At 43.8% G+C, this 16,452-nt stretch overlaps 1 protein-coding gene across 5 annotated transcripts in view; it reads right to left on the bottom strand.

The window, feature by feature from the left end:
• The window catches only part of SPATS2L (spermatogenesis associated serine rich 2 like), a 75,282-nt gene extending 61,412 nt beyond the window's left edge, over positions 1–13,870 (bottom strand). For 2 of the 5 annotated variants that reach the window (XM_064717759.1, XM_064717762.1), the window contains exon 1: positions 13,257–13,476. The gene's annotated coding sequence lies outside the window, so the exon portion shown is untranslated. Of the gene's footprint in view, positions 1–13,175; positions 13,195–13,256; positions 13,477–13,763 lie in introns of those variants that run through there. The other 3 variants (XM_064717761.1, XM_064717758.1, XM_064717760.1) reach the window with 3 other exon arrangements.
• Positions 13,871–16,452: the final 2,582 nt, after the last annotated feature.

Here is a 16,452-nt window from a genome sequence, read left to right as displayed (position 1 = left end):
TCAGTAACAACAACTTCCAAAGCTGAACTCTGCCTGCCTTTAACCCAAGATGCCCCATTTTGTGCACTGCAGTTTCTAACCCTGGCCAGGGCATGCAGTGCCAAGCACATTCGGCAGGATCCAGCCTTCAGAGCACAATTCATATCAACATTTACACCGTGCGCTTCTTACTGCAACAAAAGATGTATAATATTGTAAAGCAGCATGAGGCCTTCTGGCTAAAACCATCCACATTTGGTATTTGCCAAAGACTGTATAGAAGAAAAATCTGTTGGCATTGGTATTGGGAAACAACCAAATAAAAGCTTCAGGACTGGATCACCTCTCATCCTACACCAGATTTCTGTTCAGTGACACAATTGTGACATTCAGTGATATCAGACAATGATATCACAGTTGGGCAAATGATAGGATATCTGCAAGCACCTTGATTCTCTCCTACCAGTCATCTCTCATTATTTCAGTCTTTTATTCCTCCTAATGTAACATCAGTCAACAATTTACTCCCAAAGCATTACAAGCCTAATCCAATTCCTCCTGACAGTACTGGAGCCAGAACAGATCCACAACACACACAGAGATGAGCCAGATAACACTAGAAATCCAACATCACACCACTGAACACCTGGTATCTCACCAGATGGGAAATCTCTCCACTGTTAGAAGAACTGGACCCATTGGAAGCCCAAAATGGTTAGAGGACCGAGTTCTATGTCCCAGTGAAGCACAAATTGTCAGACAATTAACATAGCGCCATCCTTACAAGTTCAACTTCCTACAAGAGCTGTTGTCTGCTTCAAATATATACCATACTTCTGATAGATGAGGATAGCTTTTTTTCCACAGCTGGGAATGCTTTACTTGGATGTGTTTATCTTTCCTCAATCTCTGACTCACAGATATCTCAATTTATTTTAGTTTTCTCCACTCTCAGAAACTAAGAGGGTTTCTGTAACCAACTGTATCATAACCAGGTACACTGTCTATGACCCTAGCAGATTTATGGAAAGCTCTCTTCACTAAGAAACTAATCCACAATTTCCCAAAAATGTCTTATTTTGGGAGTTAACTTCATGAAAAGCAACCTAAACTCATTTGTTACACAGCAACAGAATGACTGTCTTAAGAGTTGTTATTTATCTCAGCCTGGAAGTGATAAAAAAACGATACCTTTCCATTTTGCAGAACTCTTTGGTGGAGCAGGGACAGCAGCAGAATAGCTACTTAGACATATATGCTATAATCAAGTTCTCAGAGTGTGTACTTTGATCAGCTAACTGAAATTAAGATGAGAATTTTCCCTGAAACACATGAGCCCACACGCCAAAATTATTCCCCTTAAGGGCAGGTGAGGACTTCTGAAACTACATTTGGAAACACTAAAAAAATGACACGACATCCTCAGCCGAATGTTTATGTTAGCTCATTATCATCACTACTAAAGAAAACACTCCCTAACATATTCCAGGCTATGATTTGCACACTCTTCCCTGCCCTGATCTAAGGATGCACAAAAAGGTATCCCAGCTGGACTTAGAAAGACTGGCTGATGACACAAGCCATAATTTGTCAAGATTCCAGCTTCTGAACATGATGAGTTTGTGCTGAATCCTAGAAATTGTCCAATATAAAACATATTTCAAACAGAAAGCCTTTGGGAGTAGCCTAGTAGAATACTTGAGGAAAAAAATGACCATTACAGAAGCTTTAGAGGATTTATAATTCTGTTTTGTTTGCAACTGTACAGTAGCCTTGCCCATAAATAGAAACCAGGTGGATTTATTTTTTTACATTTGTCTTAATTTCTTTATTTGAGACTTGTGGGAATTATGGTAACCAAGCAACACCACAAACCTGGAAAGCCCTAGTTAAGACAATTGCTGATACCCTGATGAGGCAGGATGTGTTCAGTGCCTAGAGGAGCACTAGGGGATCTCCATTTCTGTACATTCTAGGGGCCACAAGATTCTAAAAAGAATGAGGAAAATATTCTGTACAATCTGTGGACTCTCCATGCCTCAGTATGAAAACTGTCTCCTTCTGAAATGAATTTTGCTGCCACTTGGGAGTCCACTGTGAGTTTTACTTGCCACTTTTGCAAGGTCAGTCTGCCAGGAGAGCTTCCCCTTACCAAGGCTTGGGAACTCAAAAATACTGGGTCTCAGACTGCCAAGAAATTAAAAATAACATCCATGGATTTATTAGAAATATCACTGTGGATCCATGTAAATTTGAGTATTCATTTACACAGAACACAACCAAATGTTGATGATAAAAAGTGTAACTAAATTGAAAAAAAAAAATCTGCAATGTTATTTTCTGGTCAGAAAAGCACACCAGAAGAATCAAGCATTTTACAGCTTCTGCAATGAACAACAGCTGAAGTAACTCATTTTCCATGCAAGTGCAATCAGCACTATTTTCAAACTGGCACATCCTCCATGTAATCAGTCTTCAGCCTCCCAAAGAAGGAGAGAAGCTTCTGAAGGAAGCAATACTTCTTACTTTGCACACTAGCAAAATCAGCTGTGCCCCCACTCTGTCAAATGGTTTTTATTCAGCATTTTATAACAAAATTTTTCAAACTGCTCCAAAACAAAAGTAGGCTCTTTCTTAATAGCAAAGTCAATCTATATATTTTTGTACAAACATTTCAAGACAATCATATTCTGAGAAAGGAAAGTATGCAAATGATGTTTTTTAAAAAAGTTTATATTATTTGCCTATTCAAAAAAGCGGTGGCAGAGAAAATATGTCTGAGTGCATATGCTTAAAAGTGAATGAGGGGTTATTTTAGGAGAGAAAGGGTGACTACTGCACACAACCAATGTGTGGTGGGTGGATCCATCAAGGCTGTGGATATTGAGTTTATGCTGCCATTCAGCAGACAGCACCTCAGTCTCACAGGTAAGACAGTGAGATCAGTACCAACAGCAAGACAGCTCAGCCATAGCAGATGTGTGCTTAAGACATAGAGGATGCAGGTTTTGGAAGGGCATTAAAAAGCTCAATCCTGTGGAACAGGTTTCAACTTTTCCTCATACGGACATCCAGCTGAGACTGGGTTTTATTGTGCAGCATCCAATATCAAAGGTTCCAATAAATAAGTATTAAAATCACCAAAAAGCCCCAAGAGACTACATGTAAAGATGTCCCCTGAAAGTTACACTGGGACACAGACACAAGGGGGCTTCAGGGAACTTGGTCTACTGCTACCATTGCTGGACTTCTGGAAAAACATCACACCATGACTGTGAAAAGTAGAACTGTTTGTCAACACAACATCACGTGCTGAGTGTGCCCGTGTAACGGGGTACATGGGTGAGGTTCAAAGAACAGGAGCTCCTGGGAATCTCTAGCAGGAGGTAGCCCAGCAGAGGGATGTACACTCTGCATCACCCACTGCAGGAGGTACTGCATCCTGCTCAGAAAGAAAGCACAGTGCCAGGGCCCAGCATGGCAGCAGCAATGGGTCCTCAAGTCCAATTCCACTTCACTCCACTGTCCTGGCCTTGGTGAGTGGACAGGAGGAGGGTTAAGAACTCCCAGACTGCCATCACCTAAGCAGTTTCACATTTCTTCTTGACAGTCCTACACTAGAATATTTGTACAGCACAGAGGCTAGGCATAGTCCTTCTTATATAAAACTCCAATCCTTCTCCACCTAGAATGCAGAAATACTCTTGTGCATTCAGATTCTAAGAGTGGGATCATAATGAACAAAAATGCAGGATGAAATCAATTTACAAACATAAATATAACTCTAGCCTCTTTTGAAGCTTTAATAGGAAGGAGAAGCAAAATTATCCAGGGGATCTTGGTCAGACTCAGCCATGAGTGCAAATGAGATCTCATTCCCATGTGGTATTTCACATCACAAAGGAAAACACAGAGCTCTCACAGCCCTGAGACAGAAGGTTTCCATGAAACAGTAATTTGGTCGTCAAAGCAGCCTTTTCATGGGAATGACATACAAATAACAAAATAACACCCAAAGTTTTTAAGCAAGTTTCTCACGCTGGAACTTAGACTGTTTCCTGATGATTTAAATTATTTCAGCCTGGGCTTCAGCTGAAATGCTTGTGTCAGTATTTTAGTCATGGAGGAACACGGGTAAAATAAAGCACAAACACAGTGTGGTTTTCTATTCTGCTAGCAAGTTTGGATAAAAGCAAGTAGGTGCTGGTGCAAATCTGGAATCCCTTCAGGGAACTCAGATAAACCCTTTGTTAAAGCAAATGGGAGTTTGCCTCAGTTCATTGCTGCAGCCTGCTCTATGGCTGGCTCTCATGCCATATTCTCGGCTAGCATCTTCTATATGGATCATTTACTCTGAATTCATGTCTGCATTTACTTTCCTAGGAACAAACACGCATTTACTGCTGACACTGAGACTCAGCAACTGATCTATGACTTGGCACCTCCGCTCCAAGTGCCTTTGAGATACCAAGAGTAAAGTTTATTCCAGTAATAACCACTTGCCAACAGGACATGGTCTGAATATTTCACGGTCCACTAAAAAAATAACATCCCATTTAATGACAGAAAGTTGCATGAAAAACATTACATGCAGGCCATGTGGCCAAGCTACTATCTGTAGCCCAACCTCTGCTTTGTGAATTATCAGCCTTCTGTATGTTTTAGCTTTGCAAAGTTATAGTACGTTGACGTTATTTATTTTTCCATTTTATTTCCCAAGACAGTCGCCACTTCAGTAGAAGAGAGGAGTGGCACACAGTAACTACAATCTATCTTTCTTGTTTCCAAGATCTCCTGGCTTCCACAGCTGGACCTGCAAGGTGGGGGCTCTGCTCAACATCACCCATTACTCTGGTCCTCAGTATGAAAAACTGAAGCTTTCACATGTAAGCAAATCCCTCAACATCCATAGCTGCAGATTTCAAACACACACACTGACTGACCGCCTCATGTTCACCAATATATTAAATACTAACATTTTCTCAGTCACCCTAGGATATAAGTACATTTCTTCTAGTGAATTACCAAAGTCAGTGACCTTGAACAGCCAGACAAGCAACTCCTGGATTATGTTCAGGAATACAGCACACTGTAAAAGCTGAGCATTAAAAGCAGAATTAGTGAATTGCAAAATAAGAGTGAGATGATCATATTTTTTCACAGAGTCACAGATCTGGTAAGGTTGGATGGGACAGCAGTAGCTTATCTGGACCAACATCCCTGCTCAGGCAGGGCCATCCCAGAGCCCATTGCACAGGATTTCATCCACACAGTTACTGAATATTTCCAGGTATATTGAATATCTCTCTGGGAAACCTGTTCCAGTGCACAGTCACTCCTACAGTTAAGAAGTTCTTCCTTACATTAAGGTGGAACCTTCTGTGGTTGTTTTTTGGAAGTAGGGGGTGTTAAACTGTAATCTACGAACAGATACCTTTCTAGCTTTGTATTAACACAGACAGTTAATGATTTATGGCCTGTTTCTTAAGGAGTCCATCTGCTGTATTTTCAATTTCAAATAACAGCAGATTCCTTCCCAAAGCTCTGTGATCAGTACTGGAAACTGAAAATGTCCAAAACTGTAGCAATAAGAGTCCCTGAGGTCCTGCTCAGAAAAAATCCCAAACGAGCAAAAGGCAAAGCCTTTTATGGAGTCTGGTACCAAATTTGTTTAAAGACAAAATCCACCAAAACCAGCACACTCAGCAGCAGCCCTTGCAAAGCAGCCCAGCTGCCAGCTGGCGGCAGCTCCAGCGGTCCCCTCGCTGCCCAGAGGCCTGGAGAGGGAACACAGCTCTGCAGGAGCCCCGCTCCCACACATGGAAGCACCCTCACCACACTCCCACCTTACAGACTGACATCTCAAAATCAGCTGTCCTTGCCCAGCTCTTTTGGCACTGCAGAAAAACTGCCCTTGCTATCACATGTCTGACCATTTCCCTCTATTGAACCACTTCTGCAGAGCTGGGCTCTGACTACACAGCAGCTCAGTGAGGATGCACAGCCTGGCAGGTCAAGTTCAGCCCAGAACAGGTACTATACCATAGTACAAAATGTCTGGTTTTTGTCATCAGTAGCAGCAATCCTGAGGTTTTTCTTTTTTAATTCACAGAAATCTCTAATATGAGGCTAAGTTTCTCTCTAGATGGAAGAAGATATTATTAACTTAAAATAGTGAACAGTAGTTTGAAAGTGTGCTATTCAGTTTAACTAATGAGTTTACATTGCTGCATGCTTTTAATATGGGGCAACAATGCTAATGACTAACCCTTTTGCAGTTTTATAGACCTTGCAACTACAAGATGATCCCTCTTTCCTTTAAGAAGTCCCTTGTTACAGCTTAAGAAATCATGTTTTGCTTTTTAGCAGTTCTCACTAATAAGCTTTGCAAGGCACCATCACTCATTTACAGGCTGATGTTTAGAGGACCTGACTGTACACAACTGCAATATTAACTTCCTGCATTCAACATCTCTGGAAATCCAACACCAGGACAGCAATTAAAATTTTCTAACATTTCCTCATCTGTAAGTTAATGCACAAAATAATCATGGTTGTATACTTGGGTTAACTTCAGAGAGGGGAATCAGGTGTTAAAATGCCAATATGTCAACCTCATTCCAGAAGCAAAAAAACCCAGAAACCCAACATTATTTGTCAAGAGATCACAGAATGGGTTGGGTCAGAAGGGACCACAGTGGGTCATCTGCTCCAACCTCCCTTTTCAAGCAGGGCCATCCTAGAGCACACTTCACAGGATTAGGTCTGGGTGGTTCTTGAGTATCTCCAGTGAAAGAGACTCCACACCCTCTCTGGGGAATCTATTCCAGTGCTCAGTCACTGCATAGTAAAGAAGTTCTTCCTCACGTTCAGGTGGAGCGTCCCATACAGGTCCTGCCCATTGCCTCCCATCCTATTGCTAGGCACCACCAAGAAGAGCCTGTTCCATCCTCTGGGGACTCTCCCTTTAGATATTTATACACATTGATGAGAGTCCCTTTCAGTCATCTTGTTGTACCCATGGCAGTGCAATGGATGAATTTACATACATGACCATCCCTTGCCAGGTTATGCAAGAGCAGAGTGACTTCCCAGACTGCCAAATCATGGAATCACAGAATGGTTTGGGTTGGAAGGGACCTTAAAGACCACATAGTTCCAACCCTCAAGCCACAGGGGTAACAACGTAAATCACTACATCAGGGTGCCCAGAGCCTCACCCCAACTGGCCCTGAACACCTCCAGGGATGGTATCCACATCCAAACAGCTTTCCTTGCTCAGAACTTCCTTAGCTTTGTAGGCTTACTCACTCTCTTTACTACAAAATAAAGTACATCATTTCTAATTATAGAGTACCCTTCATCCTGAAACACCCTGTGGACTCTGAACCCTCTGACAAAACAGTCACAAGTTTCAGGACTGAGCACTCAGTGGAACTGCTGCAGACTGCTCCACGGCTGGCTCTCATGTCATATTCTTGGCTAAGGACCTAGAACCAAACTCCTACTCACATCAAAGTGTTGCAAAACTGCCAATGGATGTAGAGGTCTGACAGGACCTTAATTTGAAATATCTCTTTCCCAGAAACTCAGCTACAGAGGATGTAGACTGCACCTGTTTCAGACATGAAGGGCTTGTGTCTTTCACAACATGAAAAATTTTGAGGCTACCAGCCATGCTGTGATGCAGACCCAATAGCACAAAATTTGGATCATCTTGTTTCAAAAAGCCCAATCTTCCTCCCCACCAGGGTTTCCTCCAACTACCACCTTCTGATCTCTTCACAAGCCTACAGGCACTTTACTTACATAGCAGCTGCCCCAGTTCATCTGTATTTGCCTCACACTTCTTCAGGGCACTTCTTGCCCCACCTGCACTAGAGCTCTCTGCACCTGACAACACACATCTGACCCTTTGCCTTCCTTCTCCTGCTCTTTCCTTACATTTCAGACTTGCCTGCCTTTCTGCTGGCCAGATCAATTATCCAGTCCTTTTTGGCCTCCGTTGTGTTTGTATACAACATAATTTGGTTACTGAAGAGGAAGAAACGCTCAAGAACTTTAATGAGAAGTAAGTTTCCTTCTTTCATCCTACTAACAAAGTGCATGCAGCTCATGGAAAACCTCTGCAGCTGTGGGAACAGATGATGAAGCCTGTCTGCACCTTAGAGCTGTGCAGCCTTTCTCCACACCATCCCTCACTCCAACAAACCCAGCACAAGGACAACAAGCTCCAATTCTAACACCAAAGCACAATGCCATGACAGCACCTGAACAAACTGGCCAATTCAAAACAATTTCTAGCCAAAACTGAGTTATTAATGGAAAACAGAAACAGAGTAAAGACACCACTTCATTCAGACCTTGTACTAAAGATCACTAAGTCAAAATCTACACAGGCTAGTATCACTGCATAAGACAGTTATTCCCTCAGCAACACAGAAAGGAGAAGTCCCAGAGTGATGACATTTTGGGACTTGCAGGTTTTCCACTGCTACCATAAACCACAGCTTCTGAACTCATCCCAACTGAGAAGTGCCACCACACCCAAACTGCATGTGCAATGGTTTTATTGCTTTTAATTTTACATAGAGAACCACAGACAGCACTGTAATTTAGATACTAAAAGGGAATAACTTATGTGTAGTGCAGAATAGGAAGCCACAAACTGGATGTGTGTAGGACACTGCTGGTTTTATGCATTACTAAGTAATTTAGTCTGAAACACCCATATGAGTATGTGCTTGAGCTACAAGTCATCCAGAGCCCAAATACTCTTTGGTGGAAATTGTACCTAACCAACAAGAAAGTCTGAAGTCTTGATCTGCCACTATGAACCACTCTCCTGCAGTGATGAAAGCCAGGTGCCACAGCAGCATTCAGGCAAACACTCCGGCGTTGAACCTTCAGGGCAAGAACTGCACACATTTTTAAGAAAATTAGCCAGGATCCTGAAGGGCTATGCTGATTTGGAAATGTCTCACCAACAATATCTTTTGGTGGTGTTCCAGGTAAGACTCAGTCAAGCACCATAAATTCTTGCACACATTTTACACAAGGTTGGGCCAACAAACACCAGTCGACCTACCCCAAATGTAAGGTGTTTATTTTGAAATGCTGCCAGGCAGGTTGACTTCACCAGCACAGAAAGATAACTCCATGAGACCGAGCTGTCTACACAACAGTGGCAGCAGCTCCTTGAATGCCAACTCAAAACACACCCACAACCTTCAAGGATAGTCACCATCCAAGAAACCACACTCACAGTTCGCTTGACTATGCATAGCACAGATAACGTTGCTCAGCTCCACCCAGGACACAAAACAGCATCAACCCTCTCAGAAACACACTTCATGGCAACACCAGGCTTAAGCTACCACTTAAAAAAAATAAAATAGAACAGACCTTCAGTCAAAGAAAATCAAATAAAAAAGCACCAGTTCACACTGGACAAAATCTGTCCCAAACTCTGACTAGCAGCACACCGGTATTCACAAACAGGTGAGGCTTCTTTGCCATTTGAACTCTTACCTTTCCAACACTTGGGAGACTAGATTCATCATTAATTTAAATACTGGACACAGTACACTGCCATAGGCTTTTTTTTCAGCCAGCAAACCACTTGAGAGAGTACTGAAAGGCCTATTATGAAGGCCAATCGCTATCCTTTTCTTGAATGACCACATGAAAATCAGTGACTGTTCCACAATAGTTTGAAAGGGCCTTTTGTCTGAAGGAAAGGACAAGGAGTCACAAAGTATTGCAGATTCGTTTGCAACTCATGGCTTTTGAAGAAACTGCAGAGCTTCAGTTAAAAGCAAACCAAGAAAAGAACAAGCTTTGAAAATGTTATGCCACAATCCTTTCCTACTATGTACATGCAGAGCATATTTTTGGTCTCTTTTGTATTATAAAAAGATGGGCTGGCATTCTATATTATTGTTGTTTTATAAGAGAAGCTTAAAACGCTTGCAGAGTTTTGACTTTATTCCCAAATCCTAATTAGGGTCTGCAGCACTATTGTATAAACAGAAAATCATCGGGAGCTTTTTTTGGTACATCTAGTAAAAGTGTAATTGTACTGGGATAATAAGTGAAACCATTGTCACTGTTGCTTAATAATCACTTTAGTAATTGAGCAAATTTGGCATTGCCCATGATGTATAAGATGGCCAATTCAAGAAAGACTTCTTTTATACTGAGAAACCAGCATTAGACTAATTTTGAAGTCTGTTTCTGAAGTCCCTCACAAAAAAGTTAACCACATCTGCCGACAACTTCCCAGAAGAAATAAGGTTTTACTTCTCTGCCTACCCCAATGACACTTCAGTTCCCAGACTGTACACACAAAGGTGCACACATTCAAAAAGGGACTTGCACACATGACTCCATCACAGTTTCTAAACAAGCTTCACATGCACAAACTTTCAGCAGGAATGACAGTGGAAGCTAATAACCGGAAACACATTTCTTCTAACCCATACCCAGAACTAGGGACTTACTGCACTTCCACTGGAAAACGAGAGTTACAGCTGACAGACTTACCCTCTTCCCTGTATGTTCCACTCACATACCATGAAACTAAATAGGCAAAAAGTGTCAGTTGTCACTCCCCACCCAGCTCCTTGCCATATCCCAAAATTTATATTCCCTGAGCTCCCACAATGGCACCGAAGGCTAACAATCTATTTTGCACACACCATTGGTCAAGGTGCCAGTTACACTTAGCTCTTCTGACCACCTTATCAACTTACATCAGGCAAGGAGCTGGTCCTTGGCATGTTACAAGACTGCACGAGGGCCAAACTTTTGCTGTAGGAAGCAGCAACAATGGCACTCCCATATCTACATGGGAAGTCCTGCCATGACAAATATACCCCTAAGGTAACTACACCCCCTCAACTCATGCTCCCTCAAAACAAGAGCTTACCATTCTGAGGACTGTAAAGAGACTCTTGCCAATGCAAAGCAGAAGCTAAACAATGCCACACATCTTGAAGCTCAAGGTGCTCAGAAACCCAAAGGGCATAGAGGTGTGACATGCACAGCCCCTTGTTAATCTCAGTGAAGTTCAGTATCCAAATTCTTTGATTTAATGATATGAAGCACTGCTTTCAAACAACTTTTAATAGGAGAAGCTTTCCAGTCTAAAATAAAGGTACTTCACTACTGTTTCCTCTTATACTAGAAGAAGAAAACTGTGAGAAAGCCGGTGACACATCCGAGGAAGGAAGGCAGGAGGAACAGAAAAACTGAAGCATTAGAACAAGTGCAGAAAAACACAGAGTAAAGAGTAGCACCAGACAGGAGCCATATTTCTCAAGAGCAACATGGACAATAAAATCCTTGATAATAGCTACAAATCAACTACAATTAGCAGTTAACTGTTATTTTTCTTCCCTAGATCTTCCTGCAAAGTCTCACTGCCCTTTGGTGTTTTGCTCCAAGTCACTACACAGCTTTACTTTTATCCTCCAGTGCACAGTGAAAAGTGGAGTTTGACCTTTCCTTCAGATTTGTAAAGCACCACAGCAGATTGTTTTGAGAACATGACTGAGGTGGGTTTTTTTCCTATTCTGCAAGACTAACATTGTTAACAGCTAAAGAAGTCACAAACCTGGTCTCTGAAAACACACCAGGAAACATAGTCCCTTAGAATGACAACAGAGGTCATGTGTGTGGGTCAAAAAGTACACAAATGTAACAGTTTGTGAGAATTAATGCAAAATACAGGCTGTGTACAACTGCTGACAGGCACACGTTTGGTACTTCCATGATTGCTAGAGAAAAACATGAAGAAAATATGAAACACATTGTAGGCCACTGGAAACTTTGTACTTTCTCTTAAAAACAGGCCTGAATCAATTTCAGTTCCAGACAAGCATTTCCTTAAAATTTGGGAAACAGCAGGAAGGTGTCCTGACCCAGCCTCATTTCCGTTTCTTTGAGCAAGAAGGACTAGATAAGAATAACCAGTCTACATTCAGAACCAAACCTTTCCCAACACAGAAAGATGCTTGTGCTCAATTTGTAGGCTCATTACTGTATGTCAGACAAAACAATAATGCTCAAGCACATTTCTTCTCCGGCATCTGCCTGGGCATAAGGACTGTGGAAACAGACCCTTCACTTAAGGATAACCCTGAGGACATTTTGAAGGGTACTTAGTTTAATTCATCTTAATCATAGCACTTTTTTATGCAGTGAATTTCCCGTAGTTGTGACCTTACCTCCTTACACAGTTATACAGCACCTGACACAGTACAAGCCTTATCTTGATTAGTGTCTCATTACATTTAACAGATCCTGCTGCTCTCAAAGGGCCAAACTCCTTCCACTTCCCTAGCACAACTAGAGGGAGAACACTCAACCTAGCATCAGTGTTCGGCTCCAGCAGCTTGTGATGGTGCCTCACGAAATTGATCAACCTGTTCTGACCTGGAAATCATTCTGCATTTGCACGGTTTGAGTGCATTCACAGAAACAATTGTGGCAAGGGCACGGTGTCCTGCTCACAGCAGCTTGAAGACTCTAGTTAGTGGCATTCAACAGGTTGCCATCCAGGATTTCTTTCAGGGACAGTGCAAATACATTCCTAGGTAACCTGATGTTCTACATGCAGCAGCCTTTTCCACTTTCTGTGCTGGAAGTTTTTAGTTTACCTTCTCAAATCAGCATGTTTTGGAAAATACTTTATAACTACATCAAGAGCTCAAGGAAACAGAAGGAAAATGCCTCTTGCATACACTGGTAATTCAAATTAAAAGGTTAACAAAAGAAAAAAAAATTCCTACAGAAGATCATTAGTTGCCTTGAAGCACATTTTCAAGCTGAAATCAACCAAATCAATCCAGTGCAATGTGACCTGGAATGAAACAGATGGATTTTCTGTGGTGCCTCTTAGTTTTCCTAAAGAAAACAAATCTGGTAGTACAAGAGATCCACATCTCCAAGTGATGAGGCTGAGGGTGGGGAAGGAGCTTACACTATTAATTTACAGCTCAACAAAGGAAGCATTGCATTCTGATAGAGAATAAGAGTACTGCCAGCTGCCACTGCTTATCAATGAATTCCGTACCTACTAATTTTTTTATGCATAGTAAAAAAGACAACAAAGACTTAAAAAACCCACCGAACCCTAAACCAAACACAAAATCAGTTACAAAACCCCCCCTATCATCCTAGCGGTCTTTTACCTTGGCAGAGATAAAAAAGAACGGCAAATGGGTGGATTCACGCCGAAACGGGAGCTGAGGCGCAGCAAGCTCCGTGCCTACCTTGCGGTGTGGCAGCGCCGTTCCCAGCCCCGCCGGAGCCCCCGGCGGCGGTTCGGGACCGACCGCTCCGCCGGCTCAGCGCGCCGGGCACGGGCGGCCACGCTCGGCGACAGCCGGCTCGCAGTTAATCATTTATGGCTGAGGCTGTTACCGAATAGCCTTGAAGAGCCCAGCCCAGCCCCGCTTCGGCTCCGGAGGCGCCGATGGCTGGCGGAGCGGCGGCCGAGGGGGAGCGGCGGCGAGCGGCTCCCGGGCGCTGGCGGAGCGGGTCCCGGCGCACACCAGGCGGGGTCCGGGGAACGGGGCCGGCCTGGCTGCGGTCCCCGTGCCGCCAGGAGGGGCCCACCCGCAGCCGCGGCTCGGCGCCGGGATCCGAGGCGACAGAGCAACGGGTGGGGCACCGCGGCAGCCGCACCCCTCACTCCCCGGCACCCCTCGGCACGGAACTCCCGGCGGGCCCCGGCTCCCCGCAGGTGCTGCTGAGGGGAGGCGACGGCGGCGCCTTACCTGGTGCGGCCGCGGCGGAGGCCGAGGAGGGGCTGGGGCCGGTGGCGGCCGTGGCACCGCCGCCCTCCCGCGGACACGCCTCGCGCCCCGCCCCGCGCGCCAGCACCGCCCCCGGCCCGCCCCGGGCTGGGCTCGGGGCCGGGCGCCGCCGGGCGGGAGCGGCGGGACGGGCCCGGGGCGAGGCCGCCCGAGGCGGCGCCTCCGCGTCCTGGGCGCTCTGCGAGCCGGGCCGGGGGAGCTGTGAGGGGCGGGGAGCGGCCCCCAGGCGCTGGGCACGTGATTTACGTGTGCCCCGCTTGCCGCGCACAAATAAAACACCCACGGCGCGCGAGGACAGCGCTGGGCCTCTTGTAAGGAACTAGTCACGAACTTCTCCATAAGTGAAAGTAAACAGGCGACATCGGTCACGGCCAGCAGATGAATTTCAGCCTCGAGAAGAGATGACCGAGTGGGGTCCCTCTTCGTTAATGTGTATAAATATTTAAAGGAGGAGGGGAGTGTGTGCTATGAGGATGGATCAAGCTCTTCTCGGTGATGCTGAGCACAAGAGGCACCGAGCAGAAAACTGATGCACAGAAGTTCCACCTGAACCTGACAAAGAACAACCTTACTGTACAGTGACCATGCATGGGAACCAATTGCCCAGGGGCTGTAGTATTTCTTGGGAGATGCTCAAGAACCATCTGAACACAATCCTGTGCCTTATGTTCTGGGATAGCCCTGCTTGAGCAGGGAGGTTGGCCCAGATGACCCACAGTCATCTCTTCCAACCTTACCCATTCTGTGATGCTATAGATCTCTATGAATACTCATGGCAAACAATGAGAATATAAAAATTTACCATAAGTTTTCCAGCAATCAGTGTACCACCTAAAAGGTGCAAATAAAATGCAGCTAGGATTATTAAAACAAAGATTAAGAAGCAATAACTATACACTTAAATTTAAACACTAGAATGCACAGGTACAACCATGCACTTGGAACAAAAGATCAACCAACCGACCAAACAAAAAAAAAAGCGCCCAAGATTCCATAAGTAACTACAAGCCAGATATACTATCAGCATTGGTGTCTTACAGTGTCATAAGCATTTCCCTTAAGCCAAGCACATATCAGTTCTCATTTTTGTTAGCAACGATTGCCACAAGTAGTGGAAAGTCATGGTGTTCCCTCACAGAATGGTTGCATACCTCTTTTCCAGCTGGCACAAATGGGACCTGCTTGGTCATACCACACCTCTATTTGATTCCCTCCCCTCAGCCAGGAAATGAACTTTCACCCTCACAGGCCGCAGGCAACACTTGAGCCTTACTGCTTTCAACCAAGGATTCTGAAACTGTTGCACTGAAAATCATTCAAGGTGCAATTTATAATGAGAACATTTCCAACCCACCCTGCAAACCAGGCAGAGCTGGCAGCGTTTCCTCCTGGCAGGAGTCTCTGCAGTGGGACAGTGCAAGGCTCACTGTGACCACAGTGCCCCAGGAAACCTCACTGGGCACTTTCTACTCTGCTCAGGCACAGTGCCTTCGTGGAGTGAGAATCTGTCAAATGCACTTGTCCACCTGCTGCAGAAAGCTGGGCATGAATTACATAGTCAATGTTATGGTGAGGCCACAGGTTGAGAATTATGTCTGCAATTGTAATCACGTCTTTAAAAATATTCAGATCTTCAGTAAATGCTTGTTTATTTTAAACAAGGTAACTTGGAATGTCCAGGCTTGTATTTGTGTGGGGAGAGTGCTCTTTACAGCAATGCCACCATTTGTCTGCACCCTGAGCTGTATGAATTTTGCCTGGGAGTTTTGGAAATTATTCTGAAGTTCAGGAGAATGGTAGATTATATTCATAAAACAAGGGTGCCACTAACCTTTCAGCACACGAGAATAGATGTGAGATGAGATTCATCTAAAGGAACACAGTGGCAACACACAGGATGAAAGGCTCTAAAGGCTTTACAAATTATATTTGGATGAGGGAGAGCAGGGAGAAAGAGAATGTGGGAAAAAGAAGAATGAAAAAGGATCCTGCTGTTTAGCTCATACATAAACTGTATGTGTCTAGCCAAAGGTCACTCCTTTTATTTTCTCATTAATTTCAATGACAGTAAATGGTATATGAAGAACAATCTAAAAATAAGAACAGCCAGAAATAGCTTAGGGTTTTTGTGTGACAGCGTGGCAGGAAGAAAAACCTGAACTGAAACTTCATTCCAGATCTTTACTTCTGGCTTTTGAAAAAGTAGTGACTTAAAGTTAATTATTTAAGATGAAGTGGAAATCTATTTAGAGAAGTTAAACAAAAGTTAAGTGGTCTACTTTTTAATGTATTTTCCTATAAAGTTATATACTCTGTGTAAACTGAAATTAATTCCTAAGGGTTTTTTTCTCATCCACTGCTCTGGTGAGAAATGGTGTACATGGATAATTTTGAGGGGGAGTTTTCTGGATTCTAAACACAAGTGGGAAAAAACCCCACTAAGTACTAGGCAGCTGTAAACAAATAGAGGAGGAATAACAGCTTTGGGAAGCTTTCAGGTGCATGCAAAAGCTGGCACAAGGAAATTTCCATCTACAGCAACTGAAAGTAGAGGCTGAAATGGGAACATAAAAGGGGTAATGTATGATTTGCTGTGGGGGTCATGAATGGCTGCCTCAAACAAATCTTCAGGCAACGGGAGCTCTTCACA

This window comes from Zonotrichia leucophrys, chromosome 7, assembly GCF_028769735.1.
Source record: "Zonotrichia leucophrys gambelii isolate GWCS_2022_RI chromosome 7, RI_Zleu_2.0, whole genome shotgun sequence".
Taxonomy (NCBI): Eukaryota; Metazoa; Chordata; class Aves; order Passeriformes; family Passerellidae; genus Zonotrichia; species Zonotrichia leucophrys.
The sequence above is the reverse complement of the archived record's forward strand: the minus strand, read 5'-3'. Positions and strand labels throughout refer to the sequence as shown.